Genomic DNA, 20197 nt, shown 5'->3' with positions numbered 1-20197 from the left:
GCAAGCCAGAGATGGCTTAAAAATCAACTGTAAGAGCTAGAAAAGACCTCAGAAAAATGCATATAATACCCTCGTGTTACCAAGGGAGAGCCAAGCCCAGACAGGTAAAATTATTTCCCAAAGTTCAGAGCTCCTGACTCTAAATCAAGGTCCTTTCTGTCATCCTAGGGACTGGACCACTCGCTGGCAAAGCCAGGGGGAGGCAGCTTCTTTCTCTGGTCAAACTCTCCTCCTCTGATGTGCTGTGCAGCTGTATCTGGGGTGAGAAGTAAGTCTATCTGGGCCTCAGTCAGAACGAGGTCACCTGAAGAACAGCTCCCAATGCAGGGGACCCCAAGTCCACACTGTCTTCTGGATAAAGACTCATAGAAAGTGAGAGAGAGAGAGAGAGTTCTCGGGGAAAGAAGAGAGGCGGGTGGTCTTGGTGAGACTGTAGCTCTGATCAGACTCTTGTCTGTTGAGCCAGATGTTCCATGTGAGAATTTTCTTGGACATCAGTTCCCCATGGCAGATACAGTCCTACTGTGACCAGGTCGCTCTGGTCCTCAAGTATCTTCTGAAACAACCCATACTTTGCTTATATGCCTCACTCCCTACCTCAGAATGAATATAAATAACCTCCTTTCTTGGCTAAACCTTCCTCTATCAATCCCTGGAGAAAGGAAAAGAGCTCTTTCATCACACACAAAGTGAAGGAGGACATCTAGACTTCCAACCAGAGCTGTTTGGGGGCGTGAAATGGCCTCCATCTCTAGCCTTCATTTCCAGATGTTGCTCCTCATCCCTTTGTCAAAAAGAGAAAGATCAGCATTGTTCAAAGGACTTGAGGGTCTTGAAGGGAGCCTCTGTCCACCCAATAGGGCTGGTGCTGTTGACTCATCTGGCCAATGACCTTCAACTCTTCTGCACTTGATGTGTTTGGACATTGAAGATCACGGGAAAGGTGAACCTCTCTAAGGGCAATACTTGGTGTCTGTCACCCACGATTCACCCAGCTTCCAGCAGGCATACCATGCTTCTGGGCCAGCCAACCATCCAGGGCCTCTCTGATGGTGCTTGCACCAGCAATCATTATGACTTTATTATAGCTCCTTTCAGCAAGTCGTGAATTTTTACAGCCAAATTACAAGTCTGTTTACAGTTAAGTGGCAGCAAGTACTTTTAAAGCAAGTACTGTAGATATTTTTTACGACTGAGTTTGCACATCAGAAACACAAAGTGTAAAGGCAGAACCCAGAACACCAGTCAGACTGCTTAGGGTTCAACTAAATAGGGTAAATAAAGGGGCTTTGTGTTTGCCTGATGGAGGCAGGTCCCCATCAGATCAAGGCTTAGATTCCATTGCCAAACCGTGAGGTCTTTGTATATACACCAAAGATGGGCTGATCCTATAGTTTAAAGCACAGAATTTGCTTGATTAACTGCACTAAAATTAAGATAATTACACTGCAACTTAAAACATTGTTTGCTATTGTATGATTCCACTTGAACAAGGTACATATAATACTCAAATTCATAGAAACAGGGGTAGATGGTGTTTGCCAGGATAAAGCGGAAGGATGAATGGGGAGTTACTGTTTAAAGGGTACAATGTTTCAGTTTGATAAGATAAAAAAGTTTGGATATGGTGTTGATGGTTGCATGACAATGTGAATACTGCTAAATTTAAAAATGGTTTAAATGATGGGATTTCCGTAGTAGTTCAGTGGTTAAGACTGTGTACTTCCAACACAAGGAGCATGGCTTTGATTCCTGATTCAGTTCAGTTCAGTCGCTAAGACGTGTCCAACTCTTTGTGACCCCATGGGCTGAACACACCAGGCTTCTCTGTCCATCACCAACTCCCGGAGCTTAACTCATGCCCATTGAGGCAGCTATGCCATCCAACCATCTCAACCCCTGTCATCCCCTTCTCCCACTTTCAGTCTTTCCCAGCATCAGGGTCTTTTCCAATGAGTCAGTTCATCGCATGTGGTGGCCATAGTATTGGAGTTTGAGCTTCAGCATCAGTCTTTCCAATAAATATTCAGGATTGATTTCCCTTTTTTTTATTGTGATGCACACAGTCAAAGGCTTTGGCATACTCAATAAAGCAGAAATAGATGTTTTTCTGGAACTCTCTTGCTTTTTCCATGATCCAGCGAATGTTGGCAATTTGGTCTCTGGTTCCTCTGCCTTTTCTAAAACCAGCTTGAACATCTGGAAGTTCACGGTTCACGTATTGCTGAAGCCTGGCTTGGAGAATTTTGAGCATTACTTTACTTGCGTGTGAGATGAATGCAATTGTGAGGTGGTTTGAGCATTCTTTGGGATTGCCTTTCTTTGGGATTGGAATGAAAACTGACCTTTTCCAGTCCTGTGGTCACTGATGAGTTTTTCAAACTTGCTGGCATATTGAGTGCAGCACTTTCACACCATCATTTTTAGGATTTGAAATAGCTCCACTGGAATTCCATCACCTCCACTAGCTTAGTTCGTAGTGATGCTTCCTAAGGCCCACTTGACTTCACATTCCAGGATGTGTGGCTCTACATGAGTGATCATACCATCGTGATTATCTGGGTCATGAAGATCTTTTTTGTACAGTTCTTCTGTGTATTCTTGCCACCTCTTAATATCTTCTGCTTCTGTTGGTTCCATACCATTTCTGTCCATTATTGAGCCGATCTTTGCATGAAATGTTCCCTTGGTATCTCTAATTTTCTTGAAGAGATTTCTAGTCTTTCCCTTTCTATTGTTTTCCTCTGTTTCTTTGCATTGATCACTGAGGAAGGCTTTCTTATCTCTCCTTGCTATTCTTTGGAACTCTGCATTCAAGTGGATATATCTTTCCTATTCTCCTTTGCTTTTCGCTTCTCTTCTTTTCACAGTTATTTGTAAGGCCTCCTCAGCCAACCATTTTGCTCTTTTGCATTTCTTTTTCTTGGGGATGGTCTTCATCCCTGTCTCCTGTACAATGTCAGGAACCTCCGTCCATAGTTCATCAGGCACTCTGTCTATCAGCTCTAGTCCCTTAAATCTGTTTTTCTCACTTCCACTGTATAATCATAAGGGATTTGATTTAGGTCATACTTGAATGGTCTAGTGGTTTTCCCCACTTTCTTCAATTTAAGTCTGAATTTGGCAATAAGGAATTCATGATCTGAGCAACAATCAGTACCCTGGCTTATTTTTGCTGACAGTATAGAGCTTCTCCATGTTTGGATGCAAAGAATATAATCAATCTGATTTCAGTGTTGACCATCTGATGATGTCCACATGTAGAGTCTTCTCTTGTGCTGTTGAAAGAGGGAGTTTGCTATGACCAGTGCATTCTCTTGGCAAAACTCTATAAGCCTTTGCCCTGCTTCATTCTGTACTGCAAGGCCAAATTTGCCTGTTGCTCCAAATATCTCTTGACATCCTACTTTTGCATTCCAGTCCCCTATAATGAAAAGACATCTTTTTTGGGTGTTAGTTCTAAAAGGTCTTGTAGGTCTTCATAGAACAGTTCAACTTCAGGTTCTTCAGCGTTACTGGTCAGGGCATAAACTTGGATCACTGTGATATTGAATGGTTTACCTTGGAAATGAACAGAGACCATTCTGTCGTTTTTGAGATTGCATCCAAGTAGTGCATTTCAGACTCTTTTGTTCACTATGATGGCTACTCCATTTCTTCTAAGGGATTCCTGCCCATAGTAGTAGATATAATGTTCATCTGAGTTAAATTTACCCATTCCAGTCCATCTTAGTTCACGGATTCCTAGAATGTTGATGTTCAGTCTTGCCATCTCTTGTTTGACCACTTCTAATTTGCCTTGATTCATGGACCTAACATTCCAGGTTCCTATGCAATATTGCTCTTTACAGCATCAGACCTTGCTTCTATCACCAGCCACATCCACAACTGGGTGTTGTTTTTGCTTTGGCTCCATCCCTTCATTCTTTCTGGAATTATTTCTCCTCCACTGATCTCCAGTAGTGTATTGGGCACCTACCAACCTAGGGAGTTCATCTTTCAGTGTCCTATCATTTTGCCTTTTCATGCTCTTCATGGGGTTCTCAAGGCAAGAATACTAAAGTGGTTTGCCATTCCCTTATCCAGTGGACCACATTCTGTCAAACCTCTCCACCCTGACCCATCCATCTTGAAAGAAAGCTGAGCACAGAAGAATTGATGCTTTTGAACTATGGTGTTGGAGAAGACTCTTGAGAGTCCCTTGGACTGCAAGAAATCCAACCAGTCCATCCTAAAGGAGATCAGTCCTGGGTGTTCATTGCAAGGACTGGTGTTGAAGCTGAAACTCCAATACTTTGGCCACCTGATGCGAAAAGTTGACTCATTTGAAAAGACCCTGTTGTTGGGAAAGTTTGAAGGCAGGAGGAGAAGGGAACGACAGAGGATGAGATGGTTAGATGGCATCACTGACTCAATGAATGTCAGTTTGGTTAAACTCTGGAACTGGTAAACTCTGGTAAACCCTAGAAGCTGGACAGGGAGGCCTTGCATGCTGTGATTCATGGAGTCGCAAAGAGTCGGACACGACTGAGCGACTGAAATGAACTGAACTGATTTCCTTTAGGATGGACTGGTTGGATCTCCTTGCAGTCCAAGGGACTCTCAAGGTCTTCTTAAACACCATAGTTCAAAAGCACCAATTCTTCGGTGCTCAGTTTTCTTTGTAGTCCAACTCTCACATCCATACATGTCTACTAGAAAAACCATAGCCTTGAGTTGACGGACCTTTGTTGGCAAAGTAATGTCTCTGCTTTTTAATATGTTGTCTAGATTGGTCATAGCTTTTCTTCCAAGGAGCAAGCGTCTTTTAATTTCATGGCTGCAGTCACCATCTGCAGTGATTTTGGAGCCCCCCAAAATAAAGTCTCTCATTGTTTCCATTGCTTCCTCATCTATTTGCCATGAAATGATAGGACCAGATGCTATGAACTTAGTTTTCTGAATGCTGAGTTTTAAGCCACTTTTTTCCCTCTCCTCTTTCACTTTCATCAAGAGGCTCTTTAGTTCTTCTTCACTTTCTGTCCTAAGGATGGTGTCATCTGCATATCTGAGGCTATTGATATTTCTCCCGGCAATCTTGATTCCAGCTGTGCTTCCTCCAGCCCAGCATTTCTCATGATGTACTCTGCATATAAGTTAAATAAGCAGGGTGACAATATACTGCCTTGATGTGCTCCTTTCCCAATTTAAAACCAGTCTGTTGTTCCATGTCCAGTTGTAACTGTTCCTTTTTGACATGCATACAGAGTTCTCAGGAGGCAGGTAAGGTGGTCTGGTACTCCTATCTCTTTAAGAATTTTCCCACAGTTTATTGTGATCCATACAGTCAAAGGGTTTGGCATAAGCAATAAAGCAGAAGTAGATGTTTTTCTGGTATTCTCTTGCCTTTTAGATGATCCAATGGATGTTGGCAATTTGATCTCTGATTCCTCTGTCTTTTTTCACAGTTTATGTACTGTTGAAACCTAACTTGAATAATTTTGAGCATTACTTTGCTAGTGTGTGAGGTGAGTGCTATTGTGCAGTAGTCTGAACATTCTTTGGCCTCACCTTTCTTTGGGACTGGAATGAAAACTGACCTTTTCCAGTCCTGTGACCACTGATGAGTTTTCCAAATTTGCTGGCATGTTGAATGCAGCACTTTCACAGCATCTTCTTTTAGGATTTGTTTTTTTTTTTTTTTTTTCTTTTTTTTCTTTTTTTTTTTTTTCTTTTAGGATTTGAAATAGCTCAACTGGAATTCCATCACCTCCACTAGCTCTGTTCATAGTGATGCTTCCTAAGGCCCGCTTGACTTAACATTCCAGGATGTCTGGCTCTAGGTGAGTGATCACACCATCGTGATTATCTGGGTCGTGAAGATCTTTTTTGTACAGTTCTTCTGTGTATTCTTGCCACCTCTTCTTAATAACTTCTGCTTCTGTTAGATCCATACCATTTCTATCCTTTATTGAGCCGATCTTTGCATGAAATGTTCCCTTGGTATCTTTAATTTTCTTGAAGAGATCTCCAGTCTTTCCCATTCTATTGTTTTCCTCTATTTCTTTGCATTGATCACTGAGGAAGGCTTTCTTTCCTTGCTATTCTTTGGAACCGGACATTTTCAAATGGGTATATCTTTCCTTTTCTTCTTTGCCTTTCACTTTCTTCTTTTCTCATCTATTTGTAAGACCTCCTCAGACAATCATTTTGCCCTCTTGCTTTTCTTTTTCTTGGGGATGATCTTGATCACTGCCTCCTGTACAATGTCACAAACCTCTGTCCATAGTTCCTCAGGCACTCTGTCAGATCTAATCCCTTGAATCTATGTGTCACTTCCACTGTAATATCATAAGGGATTTGATTTAGGTCATACCTGAATGGTCTAGTGGTTTTCTCCACTTTCTTCAATTTAAGTCTGAATTTGCCAATAAGGAGTTCATGATCTGAGCTACAGTCAGCTCTTGGTCTAGTTTTTGCTGACTGTATAGAGCATCTCCATCTTTGGCTGCAAAAAATATAATCAACCTGATTTTGTTATTGACCATCTGGTGATGTCCATGTGTAGAGTCCTCTCTTGTGTTGTTGGAAGAGGGTATTTCCTATGACCAGTGTGTTCTCTGGCAAAATTCTAGTAGCCTTTTTCCTGCTTCATTTTATACCCCAAAGCCAAATTTGCCTGTTACTCCAGATATCTCTTGACATCCTACTTTTGCATTCCAGTCCTCTATAATGAAAAAGACATCCTTTTTGGGTGTTAGTTTTAGAAGGTCTTATAGGTCTTCATAGAACCATTCAATTTCAGTTTCTTCAGCTGTTGGGGCATAGATTTGGATTACTCTGACACTGAATGGTTTGCCTTGGAAACGAGTAGAGATTGTTCTGTCATTTTTGCAATTGCATCCAAGTACTGCATTTTGGACTCTTTTGTTGACTATCAGGGCTACTCCATTTCTTCTAAGGGACTTTTGCCCACAGTAGTAGATATATTGTTCATCTGAGTTAAATTCACCCATTCCAGTCCCTTTTAGTTCACTGATTTCTAAAATGTTGACGTTCACTCTTGCCATCTCCTGTTTGACCACGTCCAATTTGCCTTAATTCATGGACCTATGTGATATTCCAGGTTCCTATGTGATATTGTTCTTTACAGTATTGGACTTCCATCACCCATCACATCCACAACAGGGTGTTGTTTTTGCTTTGGTTCCATCTCTTCATTCTTTCTGGAGTTATTGCTCTACTCTTCTCCAGTAGCATATTGGGCACCTGCTTACCTGGGGAGTTCGTGTTTCTGTGTCCTATCTTTTTGCCTTTTAATATTGTTCATTGAGTTCTCAAGGCAGGAATACTGAACTGGTTTGCCATTCACTTCTCCAGTGGACCACATTTTGTCAGAACTCTCCATCATGACCCGTCCATCTTGGGTGGTCTTACATGGCATGGCTCATGGTTTCATTGAGTTAGACAAGGCTGTGGTCCATGTGATCAGTTTGATTAGTTTTCTGTGATTGTGGTTTTCATTCTGTCTGCCCTCTGATGGACAAGGATAAAAGGCTTATGGAAGATTCCTTATTGAGGAACTATTAATAAGATTCCACATGCTGTATGGCATGGCCTAGAAAAAAAAAAAAAAGGGAAAATGATCAATTTCATGTTACATGTATTCTACCACAATAAAATATTATTTGGAAGCTGAAGACATATATTATTGCCTTCAGGTACAGGATAGGTATTTTGGATTGGAAAAAAATATATATATATAGCAATCCCTTTCTTAAAACAAATATTTAGCTTCCTATTCTAGTCTTGGATAACACTGATATCCAGGGTTAGTATTGCTATTCAGTCACTCATTGATGTCTGACTCTTTGCGAATCCATGGACTGCAGCATGCCAGTCTTCCCTATCCTTCACCATCACCCAGAATTTGCTCACATTCTTGTCCATTGAGTTGAGGATGCCATCCGACCATCTCATCCTCTGTCATCCCTTTTTCCTCCTGCCTTCAATCTTTCCCAGTATCAGGGTCTTTTCTAGTGAGTCTGCTCTTTGCATCAGGTGACCAAAGTATTGGAGCTTCAGCTTCAGCATTAGTCCTTCCAATGAATATTCAAGGTTGATTTAAAAAATTTAATCATGATTATTATTTTTGTTTAGTAATAAACATTGTTAAATGCTTATTATTTAATATACTAATCTTATGATTAATACAAAATATTAAAATATTTTAGGTTTATCATTTCAGCCAGATTTGCCTGAGTAACAATGGAAGATGGTATTTTTATTTTATATTTCAACCTTTAATAATGCTTGAAAATGAAAGTGAAAGTCAGTCAGTTGTGTCCAACTCTTTGCAACCCCATGGACCATACAGTCCATGGAATTCTCCAGACCAGAATACTGGAGTGGGTAGCCTTTCCCTTCTCTAGGGGATCTTCCCAACCCAGGGATCGAACACAGGTGTCCCACATTGCAGGCAGTTTCTTTACCAGCTGAGCCATAAGGGCAGCCCATAATAATGGTTATTATTAAACAGACAAACAAAAAACCCTGTAACTAAATTTTAACTTTGTTTTAAAATTTATAATTAAATAAATGTAATTAAGTAGAATTGACGAATGTTAAATGATATAGGTAGATAGATAATTGTTTAATATAAAATGGAATAAAAGTAGAATCACTAAACTTAAATGTTTTTAAGATTTTTTTTTCCAGTGATCTTATTCAAAAGAGAAAGATGAAAACAAAGTTATACATATTTAGGAGTACTAAACATTTTGACTATAAATAAAAACAATTTTACATGTTGTATTCCAAAGCCAGATAAGTGCTCAGATATTTCCTCTTAGGAACTTCGCCAGATATTTAGATACTATGGTTTGTTGGCTTCTTTTTTTTTTTTTGGCTTCTAGCAAGAAAGGGGTAAGTTTCAGTCCAAGTTTATTCATTTGAAAGCAAAAATGAGACTTTGCTTATTTTAAGGGAGTCCTTTCTGCCCATGGATTGCTATCTAAGAACAAAAATTTCAAAATAAAAGTAATTAAACAAAACTTCCTACCAGGTGTTAAAAATAAAGCTCAACGTAACAGAAAGGAAGAAAAAGGGTAGAAATAAATTTTAGATCTGTATGAGTTAGCTTTATTTTGGTGTTTTCTAGCTTTATTAAGATATAATGGACATATAACATTCTGTAAGTTTAAGGTGTACAACTTGATTTGTTGCACATATAAATTGTGAAATGATTGCCGTATTGTTTAGTTAGCACATCCATCAGTTCACGTAATTAAAATTTTTTTGGTGTGGTTAGAACATTTAAGATCTACTCTCTTAGCATCTTCCAAGCATATGATACAAATATTATTAACCGTAGTCACCTTGCTAGATATCAGATCCCCAAAACTTACTTGTCTTATAACTGGAAGTTTGTATTCTTTGACCAACCTCTCCCCATTCTCCCTATGCCCCAGCCCCTGGCAATCTACTAATTTTCTATGAGCTTTTTAAAAAAAATAGTCCACATAGAAATGAGATCATACAGTATTTGTTTTTCTATACCTAACTTATTTCACTGAGCATTCTGTGCTTCAAATCTTAGATCAGAGTCTTTTTCTCTGTGATAATTTCATCATTTTCAACTTCAGTCCTTTAAAATGGTAAATTCAGAAGTTCAGTTATAAAAGGAACTTCTAATAGGAATACAATTATTAAATAGTCTCTTTGTTGGAAGTAAGGATTTATTCATCAGGAGAAATATTTGACCTAAGTGTAAGTGTGTGTGTGTGTGTATGTGTGTGTGCATGTGTATGTGTATGTGTAGACTTGTGAGAGGGGGACTTGGTTTTCTGATGTGTGATCGTGAACTTTCCTGGCTTCTGCACTCCTTCCTGAGAATCCTGATGATTAGATTCTTTCTCAGCTCAGAACTGCAATCTCTGCACCCTGACCTGGTCTCCTACTAGCATGTTCTGTGTGGTACTCCCAAACAGAAACCAACATCACTGAGACGAAGTTCTATAGCAGGTGGTGCTTAAAATCTATCCCTTACCTCCCTGGGCTCAGAATTTCCATTCTAATTGTTACAGCCTGTGAAGAACAGGTGTAATAATCCTAATGTAATATAGCCACCACTTATTAAGTTGTCATACCGTGTCAGGAGTTATGCCTGTAAAACAGTGCCTAAATGAAGCTGTCATGTAGCTTTCATTATTTTTATGTGTGTTGCCTCATCTAATGCTTGCAAAAGACCCTGTAAAGTTGGCGTTATTACTCTTCCCATTTCACAGCTGAAACAACTGAAACTGAGATGAAGCACATTATATTGCCAATGTCACAACTGGTTGCCCAAAGAGCTTGAATCCAGATTTGTTTAACATCACAGCCCATTCACTTCACCACAGTGTTATTTCAGCATGGGATCTTTGCCTCTGAATTGTGTAGAGATGAGAGGGTGTGTGGACAATACCTGAGACACTCTGCATTTTATAGCTATAATCTGAGACAAAAATCTAGCATTATCCTCACCACAAGTGAAACAGTAAAGCAACGAAAGTTTGCTAATTGATTTATCTTAGTTTTATTTATCTTATCTTACTTATCTTACTTTTAATTCCTAACACTAATAAATAGAAATCTAGTTTCATTACTTTATATTTTCAAAATGCTCAAAAGTAACTTTTTTTTTTTTTTTGGTACGGTAAATATATAAATCAGTAAGAAAAAAAAAATCACACTCAGCCTCAATCTAATAGAAAAATGGAAAAGTCATTTTAAAAATATGGACCAGAAGTTGGTTAGGTAAATTTTGGAAGATCCTTACAATTAAATACCAAGTGACTGTTAAAACCCAGTGAATTACTTGTAGCTGCAGAAACCACAATGAATTACTAAAAAAGGGAGAATTTACAAGATAATAGTGATTTTATTGAGGAGTACGCTTTTCTGTCGCTCAGTCGTGTCTGACTCTTTGCAACCTCATGAACCGCAGCACACCAGGCTTCCCTGTCCATCACCAACTCCTGGAGTCCACCCAAACCCATGTCCATTGAGTCGGTGATGCCATCCAACCATCTCATCCTCTGACATCCCCTTCTCCTCCTGCCCTCAATCTTTCCCAGCATCAGGGACTTTTCAAATGAGTTAGCTCTTCTCATCAGGTGGCCAAAGTATTGGAGTTTCAGCGCCAACATCAGTCCTTCCAATGTACACCCAGGACTGATCTCCTTTAAAAAATGACCCTGGATAGTATGGTTCCACTTTTGGAGAATATCATATGCAGAAGAAAATCTTTGGAATGAGATAGCCTAAAATACCCAAAAACTATCTCCGGGTGGTCACTTATTTTTTAATTTTTCTTTATTCTCAGGTGCTTTTTCTAAACTGAACATATAGTGCAAGCAGAGTAATAAAATTTTTATTAAGTAAAAGAGAGTGGAGACCCAATCTTTTGTTCTGGCAGATATATAGCCTCAGCCTTTTCCAAAATCAACAGTTCCTCCTCAGGTCACCCGGGCCAGAGCTCTGCCAAGGGTGGGCTGAGGTCTGGAAAGCCATAGATCACTTGGGAGAAAGGCCACTGGACACTCAGCTTGGTTTCCAAGTGTGACTTGGACAAACAGGGTGTCCCTCCACCTGCCTGTCTGACTTACTACCCCACAGGGCAGCTGCGTGTCACCCCAGGTTCACTCACTTCTGCTCATGGGCCATGGGCCAATGTGCACTTGCTGAGTGTTGTTTTATTTTATGACAGTCTGAGCCGGTCACTAGGTGCAATGAAACATGAAGACAGCAGAGGTGTGAGCTGCTGATCTCTCCCACCATATCTCAGGGAGGGGCGTACAGGAGGGAGAGTTATCCTGAAGCATCCAGTCCTCTGGCACACGGTTGCCTTTGCCTGGCTTGACTTTCTGCATAACCTCATCTGGAATTCTGTTTTCTCCTTTTTACCTGCTTCCAGATATTTCATGAAAGATTTTGATGGGCCCACTTGTCTGGTTATTTTGGCACCTTCCAGACAGGCTGGCTCCAAGGTTATGAGGTAGTTTGGACTCATCTAGTGCCTTTATCAGGGAGGTTTTCAGAAGAGCGACTTCGTCTGTATGAAATTCCTATGGAGTGGCGGCTTTTAGAGCCAACGTGTCTGAGTCTAAAAACAGCAACCTGGTTAGACAGGGGCCCACCCCAGGGTGTCTTCCGGGGACACGCTCACATTACCAACTGCCTCTTTAAGTCAGGTTTCAAGGGCCTAACTCACTTTTCAGTTTCCTTGTTGGAAGTTGGTGACAGGAGGGGGAGCCGCTGGAGTTGGAAAGTTTCAACCTATTTCATCTGCTCCCGTATTAGCCTGGATTTAAGGTGCTTTGATTTTTGTTGGTTGTTGTTTTGGGGTTTTTGTGTATAGTCAACATGGAATGTGCTTTTCCAAGGCCTGTGAAGGGCCCATTGAGTAGATGAAGTGTCTGAGACAGGAAGTAATCATAGGCTTAACCAGAAATATATCTCAAGCTGTAGACAGAAGATTAAGACCAGGGATGATGGATGTTAGGTCAAAATATGAGAAAGATGGCAAAATGCCCAGTCTGAGAAGAATGAACTTTTACAGGAGGGTAGCAAGAATTGTAAACTTAGGTTGGTATTTTCTATCTACGGAAAAAGAGTTAACTTATCATGTGTTGGGTTTAACATTGAGTTGCCTGCCTATAGATGCCTGTAAAAATATGGACCATTTTTATAATGAGATATGAACTTGACAGTTGATTCATGTTTTTAAAGTGTTGTTGGAATGCAAACTAAGAGGGAATATTAGGGTATTTAGAAGGGATGGGAAGTAAGAATACCTATCTGTGCGCCTAATGTTGATCAAGAGTTTTAGTGTTCTGTTTGACGAATGGCATTCTTTTGGTGAATTTGACCAATCTGATCAGCCTGTGCTGTATCTATCGCCTTGTAATTTTGCTCATTTGCTCTTACAACTGTGGGTCAGTGCTTCATTATTTATGGTAATCCATGTTTCCCTTCACAAGAAGCATCCTTTATCTTTCTGGGTTCAGTACCCAGTAGAGCAGATGGCACACAAAATACATTCACTACTTTAGCCTTTATTTTATGATTGACTTTTACACATAGAAACTGTGGTAGACCCTGAACAAAGTCAAAATGCCTTTACAGAGAAACTTGTAGGCTTTTGTTTATTAGTCTTTGCTTGTTTTCTTGTAACAGAGACAACGCTGACACAGGACTGTGATTTAGGGAAAGAAGATAGAAAAAATTATGGTAATAGGTGTTAAAATAAGCCTGGGGTTTATTAATATATATCATTGTGCCTCCCTGCCCTTTCCAGCTCCTTCCCTGTGACCATGGCTGGCAGGCATTACTTTCCCTCTTTCCTGTAGACATCCAGCAATGTAGCCAGAGTAATGCTATTGCCCTAAGATATTGCTTAGGGCTGGCGAGAGACCAGAAAACCGAAGAAGATAACTAACAAACAAAGGAAAACAATGCAAAGCAACCTGCTAAGAACTTGAATGAAGTCCTAGGTTTTTTATTGCTCTTTTGAAAATAATCTAAATTATGAATACTGTTGAAAGTCAGTGTCAATATTTAAAAATCCAATTAGTGAGTTGCTACAAGAACCAGGATGGAAAAGAAATGCAAAAAAGCAAAATGGCTATGTGAGGAGCCCTTACAAATAGCTGTGAAAAGAAGAGAAGTGAAAAGCAAAGGAGAAAAGGAAAGATACTCCCATTTGAATGCAGAGTTCCAAAGAATAGCAAGGAGAGATAAGAAAGCCTTCCTCAGTGATCAATGTAAAGAAATAGAGGAAAACAACAGAATGGGAAAGACTAGAAATCTCTTCAAGAAAATTAGAGATACCAAGGGAACATTTCATGCAAAGGTCGGCTCAATAAAGGATAGAAATGGTATAGACCTAACAGAGCAGAAGATATTAAGAAGAGGTGGCAAGAATACACAGAAGAACTGTACAAAAAAGATCTTCATGACCCAGATAATCATGATGGTGTGATCACTCACCTAAAGCCAGACATCCTGGAATGTGAAGTCAAGTGGGCCTTAGGAAGCATCACTACGAACTAAGCTAGTGGAGGTGATGGAATTCCAGTGGAGCTATTTCAAATCCTGAAAGATGATGCTGTGAAAGTGCTGCATTCAATATGCCAGCAAATTTGGAAAACTCATCAGTGGCCACAGGACTGGAAAAGGTCAGTTTTCATTCCAATCCCAAAGAAAGGCAATGCCAAAGAATGCTCAAACTATTGCACAATTGCACTCATCTCACATGCTAGTAAAGTGATGCTTAAAATTCTCCAAGCCAGGCTTCAGCAATATGTGAACCGTGAACTCCCAGATGTTCAAGCTGGTTTTAGAAAAGGCAGAGGAACCAGAAATCAAATTGCCAACATTCGCTGGATCATTTGAAAAGCAACAGAGTTCCAGAAAAACATCTATTTCTGCTTTATTGACTATGCCAGAGCCTTTGACTGTGTGGATCACAATAAACTGGAAAATTCTGAAATAGATGGGAATACCAGACCACCTGACCTGCCTGTTAAGAAATCTGTATGTAGGTCATGAAGCAATAGTTAGAACTGGACATGGAACAACAGACTGGTTCCAAATAGGAAAAGGAGTACGTCAAGGCAATATATTGTCACCCTGCTTATTTAACTTATATGCAGAGTACATCATGAGAAACGCTGGGCTGGAGGAAGCACAAGCTGGAATGAAGATTGCTGGGAGAAATATCAATAACCTCAGATATGCAGATGACACCACTCTTATGGCAGAAAGTGAAGAACTAAAGAGCCTCTTGATGAACGTGAAAGAGAGAGTGAAAAAGTTGGCTTAAAGCTCAACATTCAGAAAACTAAGATTATGGCATCTGGTCCCATCATTTCATGGGAAATAGATGGGGAAACAGTGGAAACAGTGGCTGACTTTATTTTTCTGGTCTCCAAAATCACTGCAGATGGTGATTGTAGCCATTAAATTAAAAGACGCTTACTCCTTGGAAGGAAAGTTTTGACCAAACTAGACAGCATATTAAAAAGCAGAGACATTACTTTGCCAACAAAGGTCTATCTAGTCAAGGCTATGGTTTTTCCAGTGGTCATGTATGGATGTTAGAGTTGGACTGTGAAGAAAGCTGAGTGTCGAAGAATTGATGCTTTTGAACTGTGGTGTTGGAGAAGACTCTTGAGAGTCCCTTGGACTGCAAGGAGATCCAACCAGTCCATCCTAAAGGAGATCAGTCCTGGGTTTTCATTGGAAGGACTGATGCTGAGGCTGAAACTTCAGTACTTTGGCCACCCCATGGGAAGCATTGACTCATTGGAGAAGACTCTGATGCTGGGAGGGATTGCCAGCAGGAGGAGAGGGGGATGACAGAGGATGAGCTGGCTGGGTGGCATCACCGACTCGATGGGCATGAGTTTGAGTAAACTCCGGGAGTTGGTGATGGACAGGGAGGTCTGGCGTGCTGCGATTCATGGGGTCACAAAGAGTCGGACACGACTGAGCGACTGAACTGAACTGAACTGAACAAGAACCAGTGGGTTCTTGGTGCCTCAGCGGTGAAGAATTCGCCTGCCAATGCTGAAGACGAATTCTTCTTTACTGAAGACGAATTCGATCCCTGGGTCAGGAAGATCCCCTGGAGAAGGAAATGGCAATCCACTCCAGTATTCTTGCCTGAGAAATCCCATGGACAGAGGAGACTGGCAGGCTACAGTCCATGGGATCACAAAGAGTCAGACACGACTTAACAACTAAACAACAACAATAAAAAACCAGTGTATAGTGATTGTCAATAACAGATCTTTTATGACTATTAACACAATCAGTTGAATACAATAAGCTACTAGTGGCAGTAATTAATAAACAATAAATATTAGATTAACCTGTGCCTACTGATTTTCTGGAAGACAGTAAAGGAAAAGGAAGCAAGTTCACCAAAATCAAGCCAACTTTGGCCCTAACACCATCCACTTCCTTTTTTCCCCATTCTTCCTTTCTTCTCTGTCCATTTACTCCTTTACTTAACAAATATTCATTAAACCACCTTACTGTGCCAAGCTGAGATCACTAAGATGAACAAGATAATCAAGTTTCCTGCTTTCTTTGCAGGTTTACTGTGAGAAGGCTATTGATGAGTGGCAATGGGCAATAAGATAGAAGGTCATGAATTATCCATGCAAGCTGACTGGCTGAATCTACTTGTTTTCTACAATACGAATATTTGTAAAGCAGGGTCTTTCAACTTTGACTACGCTGACATTTAGAGCCAGATAAGTCCTTGTTTTAGGGGACTGCCCGTGTGTGGTGGGATATTTGGCAGTATCCCTGGTCTCTACCAACTAGACACCCATAGAACCATCCAGTTTTGCCCACCAAAAATGTGTCCAGATATGGTCAACATCAAGAGAATTCATGTTAACTAAGAACTGCTAGTGTAAAGGAACCATGAAAATGAGCTTTCTTGATGTTGTTTCTCACATTTCAGTGTTTAGAGATGGACACTAAAGGAATTATGGAGGAAGGAGGGTGTGTGTATGTGTTTGTGTGATGGGTGTGGGGAGGGTACACATGCATATGCACACACTCATGCACCCAGGAGTCAGCTAATTTTATATGGAGATAGATGGACATATCAACAATTTAAATTTAAGATCTGTTGGTGTTTTGTCCTAAACAGTCTTCTCCAAGGTCTTGCATTTCAAGAAACAATATTGGCTTTTATTTGACATATTTACAGCAGCAGAATTTACTGAGGAATAAAGAATGCACCAGTTAAACTTGCTGTGACAGATTGCTTTTGTTTCCTAGAAGACCCAGGCCATACACATTATCCTACAAAAGTCTTAATTCAATGTTTACAATAGCTATCTTTCTATTAGTTTCACATTGGCCAAATTTATGACACATTAGGCCTGCATTTTATGTTATTTGTAAATTCCTGCCCATTTTATGTGTCTGAGATCATAATTTTACTAATTCAAATGATTCTGAAGGTTTCTGGTTGTTATATCTTGCTCGTATGACATATTGTTGGTCATATCTATGATTTATTTGCTGATGAGTCCTTGGTCAGGAACACAACTTCCAATTATCCAACTAATTATAACATTATTCTGTGGGAAAACTTCAGCAGCTGAAACTGTTGACTTAGCTAGAATCAAAAAGAGCAGCTTAATAGCAGATGAACTAAAATGAAAATTGTGTTTTGGTTGACAATCTCCAATGTTCAAGAGACAAGAACTAAGTAACTCCATCTATCATGGATTGATACAGTGCAGTTTCCCATGGTGGATGGGGCCACACTTGTAGCTTTTACTGTCAAGATGGCCAATTGGGAAGAACTGTTCTGAAAAATTTCCAAATTGAAAATATAATTGCTTTGTTACTACATGATGCAGTAACCCGGGTTTGAAAGACTACACACTCAGGCCATTAAGCATATACAAAAAAAAGCTGACTTCACCATGCTTCAGTGTGGGCTTTTGTTCTCACAACAGAACACTCCTTGACTTTCAGGTAACTTGTACTCTATGCAAGGTCCTACTGTATTGCACAGGGAGCTTGGCCCAATGTTCCGTAATAACCTAAATGGGAAAAGAACTTGAAAAAGAACAAACACATGCATATGTATAACTGAATCACCTTGCCGTCCACCTGAAACAAACACAGCATTGTTAATCAGCTATACTCCAATATATAAAATAAACATTAAAAGAAGTTGAGACCTGGATAGCCTGGATCTTTGTGGGGTTAGTAAAGTTTATTCTCTGCCTGGAGCAAAAGGTAGTGCAAAGTAAATCAGAAAGGTAGAAAAGCCGTATCAGAAGTTATTAGAATATGGGGCAAAGTTATTTTTATATCATTGCCAAGCTCTTCCAGTTATATGCTTCCTACACAACAAAGAGGATGATTACTCATATTGTATGGTTGCTATCTGGTGAAGAGGAGCCTTCTTCCCTTGTCATTTTTTCAAATTGTTCTGGGGCAGTGCAAAGATGAAGATCACTAAAGGAGGACTTCAGGGGTGGAAAGCATACCTGTCCTACTTCCTGAGAGACAGAAATTCTCTAGCAGGGAACTTCCCTGGTGATCCAGTGATTAAGACTCCACGCTTCCAATGCAGGCGTCTTGGGTTCGATCTTTGATTGGAGAACTAAGGTCCCGCATGCTGCATGGTGTGGCCACAAAAGAAGAAAGAAAAAGAAAGAAATCCTTCTGCAGGATTCCAATTTAAAGGAATGACCCAATAAGATTTCTGACTTTGAATACTAGCCTACACAGTTGTATTTGTATAAAACATAAAACATTTCTAAAAGAGGAGCTAGAACCATTGTTTATGAATATTTAGTTTCTAAGAAAGCCCTCAGACCTGAGAAATATCAACAAAAAAGTGGGCTAATATGGGAGCATTTTCATTAATGCCATTCCAAAATACGGCCACAGAGGACAACAGATCAGGCAGATTCTATCAAAGAGCAGAGAATGAGCCACAAAAGCAAAGGGTCAGAGTGATTCTCAGAAAGAACAGGGGCAGCTTGACTCGCTGAGCAAGTCCTCATTCCACTATGAGGACTGTTCCTGTTCAGCTGCACATTCATTCATTTATTTAATCATTCATTCAACAAGCACTGTTACTTATAGTGTCCCAATGTTACAAAATTACATGAGTGAATAGAACCAAAGTTTATATGTGCAATGATGTAGTGATTACTAATGCTTCCCACCCACTCTGCTTTTCTGTTCTTTCTCCCCTATCAGATCGTGTATGTTGGGTGTGTGGCTGTGAGGCGTGCCCATCGCCTCATAACCCCAAACCTGAAGTGCGGTTCAACCTTCAAATGAGATTTTAGTTTCTCTTGCTGGGGACTGAGTATGTTCATGTAGACATCAAAGAAGGAAAAAACATATACTCATAGTAGTACTAAGACCCCATCTTCATGGTGTGGTCTGAGTGGCATCCATGCCCAGGCTCTACATGTAGGGGGAAGGGGCAGGGCAGAAGAAGCCTGTCCACAGCCTAGATGGTCTGCATGCAGGAGTGGCAGGCACTCTTCACTGGAAAGAAACTAGTGTTTCTAGTTTCTAGTCAATGTCATATGATCATTGCCCAGGGAAGTGGAAAGTGTTGCTTAACCATGAGCCTAAAGAGAAAAGAATGAAATTGGATGAAAAATAATAGCCTCCGCCACATAACCCCACTCTCCTGAAATCTTTAGTAAGAAGGAGAAAAATATAGAAACTGTATTAGCTTATTTTAGCAACAAGGCTGTGCTTACCAGAGGAGACCCAAATTAGCACAGGAATAATTTGCTTGTGTTAAAGACACTTCCCACTGATAGACCTTGCTGCCATTCTTCAGGGTAAAATGTGTAGCACCCACTGAATAAGACCACAACCCCAGAAGAAGATGGTTGGAATAAAAGGATGGGGCAAGAATTGGAGAGGAGAGGGAATGTACCCCTTGCTGCCCATCTTGGCTTCAAAAATCTCTGTTTAAACCTGACATTTTATTCTTGGTTGTTCATTCCATGGTGTTAAAACACTCGACAATCCATAGTCCCTTAGAGTCTAAATGTCACAGGGAGGGTTAATGCTTTTAATCTCTTACACCATTGATGCAAAAATATTTTTGCATTGTCAGAAAGATCTGGTGCCTGGGGAGTTCTGAACAGATGAAAAAGTCCCACTAAAATTGGTGATGGGAGAAAAGTGGCCCTGAACATTCTGTTTGATGCCAGAGGAATGGAGAGCCATCTACTTCACTGAGGAGGTTTTCCAGAGATTTTTCTTTCCCCTCTCCTCATTCCTGTGTGAGTCATCGAATTGCACACCCTTATTTATCCCCCTCTTAGGTATAGATGACTCACACATTTATTTTTGTAACTATGACCTCCCTTCAAGCTCCACACTCATATCCCTGTGCTACCAGTCATGTCCACTGGGATGTTCCCTGGGAAATTCCAACACAACCTTATTTCCCTCAAAATCAGCTTCCATCTACCTTCTCTATGTTATTTCTTGGGCCATCATACACTCAGTCACTCACCCAGGAGTTCCTTTTGTGTCCTCTGTCTCTTCCATTTTCCGTTTAATCACTTAAAAAGTCCTATTTATTTTACCTCATAAATAACCCCACCCCTAGGGGTTCTTAAATCACTTTTCATTCCCTCTTAGCCATAAATAC

The sequence above is a fragment of the Cervus elaphus genome, chromosome 18 (genome assembly GCF_910594005.1).
Source record: "Cervus elaphus chromosome 18, mCerEla1.1, whole genome shotgun sequence".
NCBI lineage: Eukaryota > Metazoa > Chordata > Mammalia > Artiodactyla > Cervidae > Cervus > Cervus elaphus.
Note: the sequence above shows the minus strand (reverse complement) of the source record.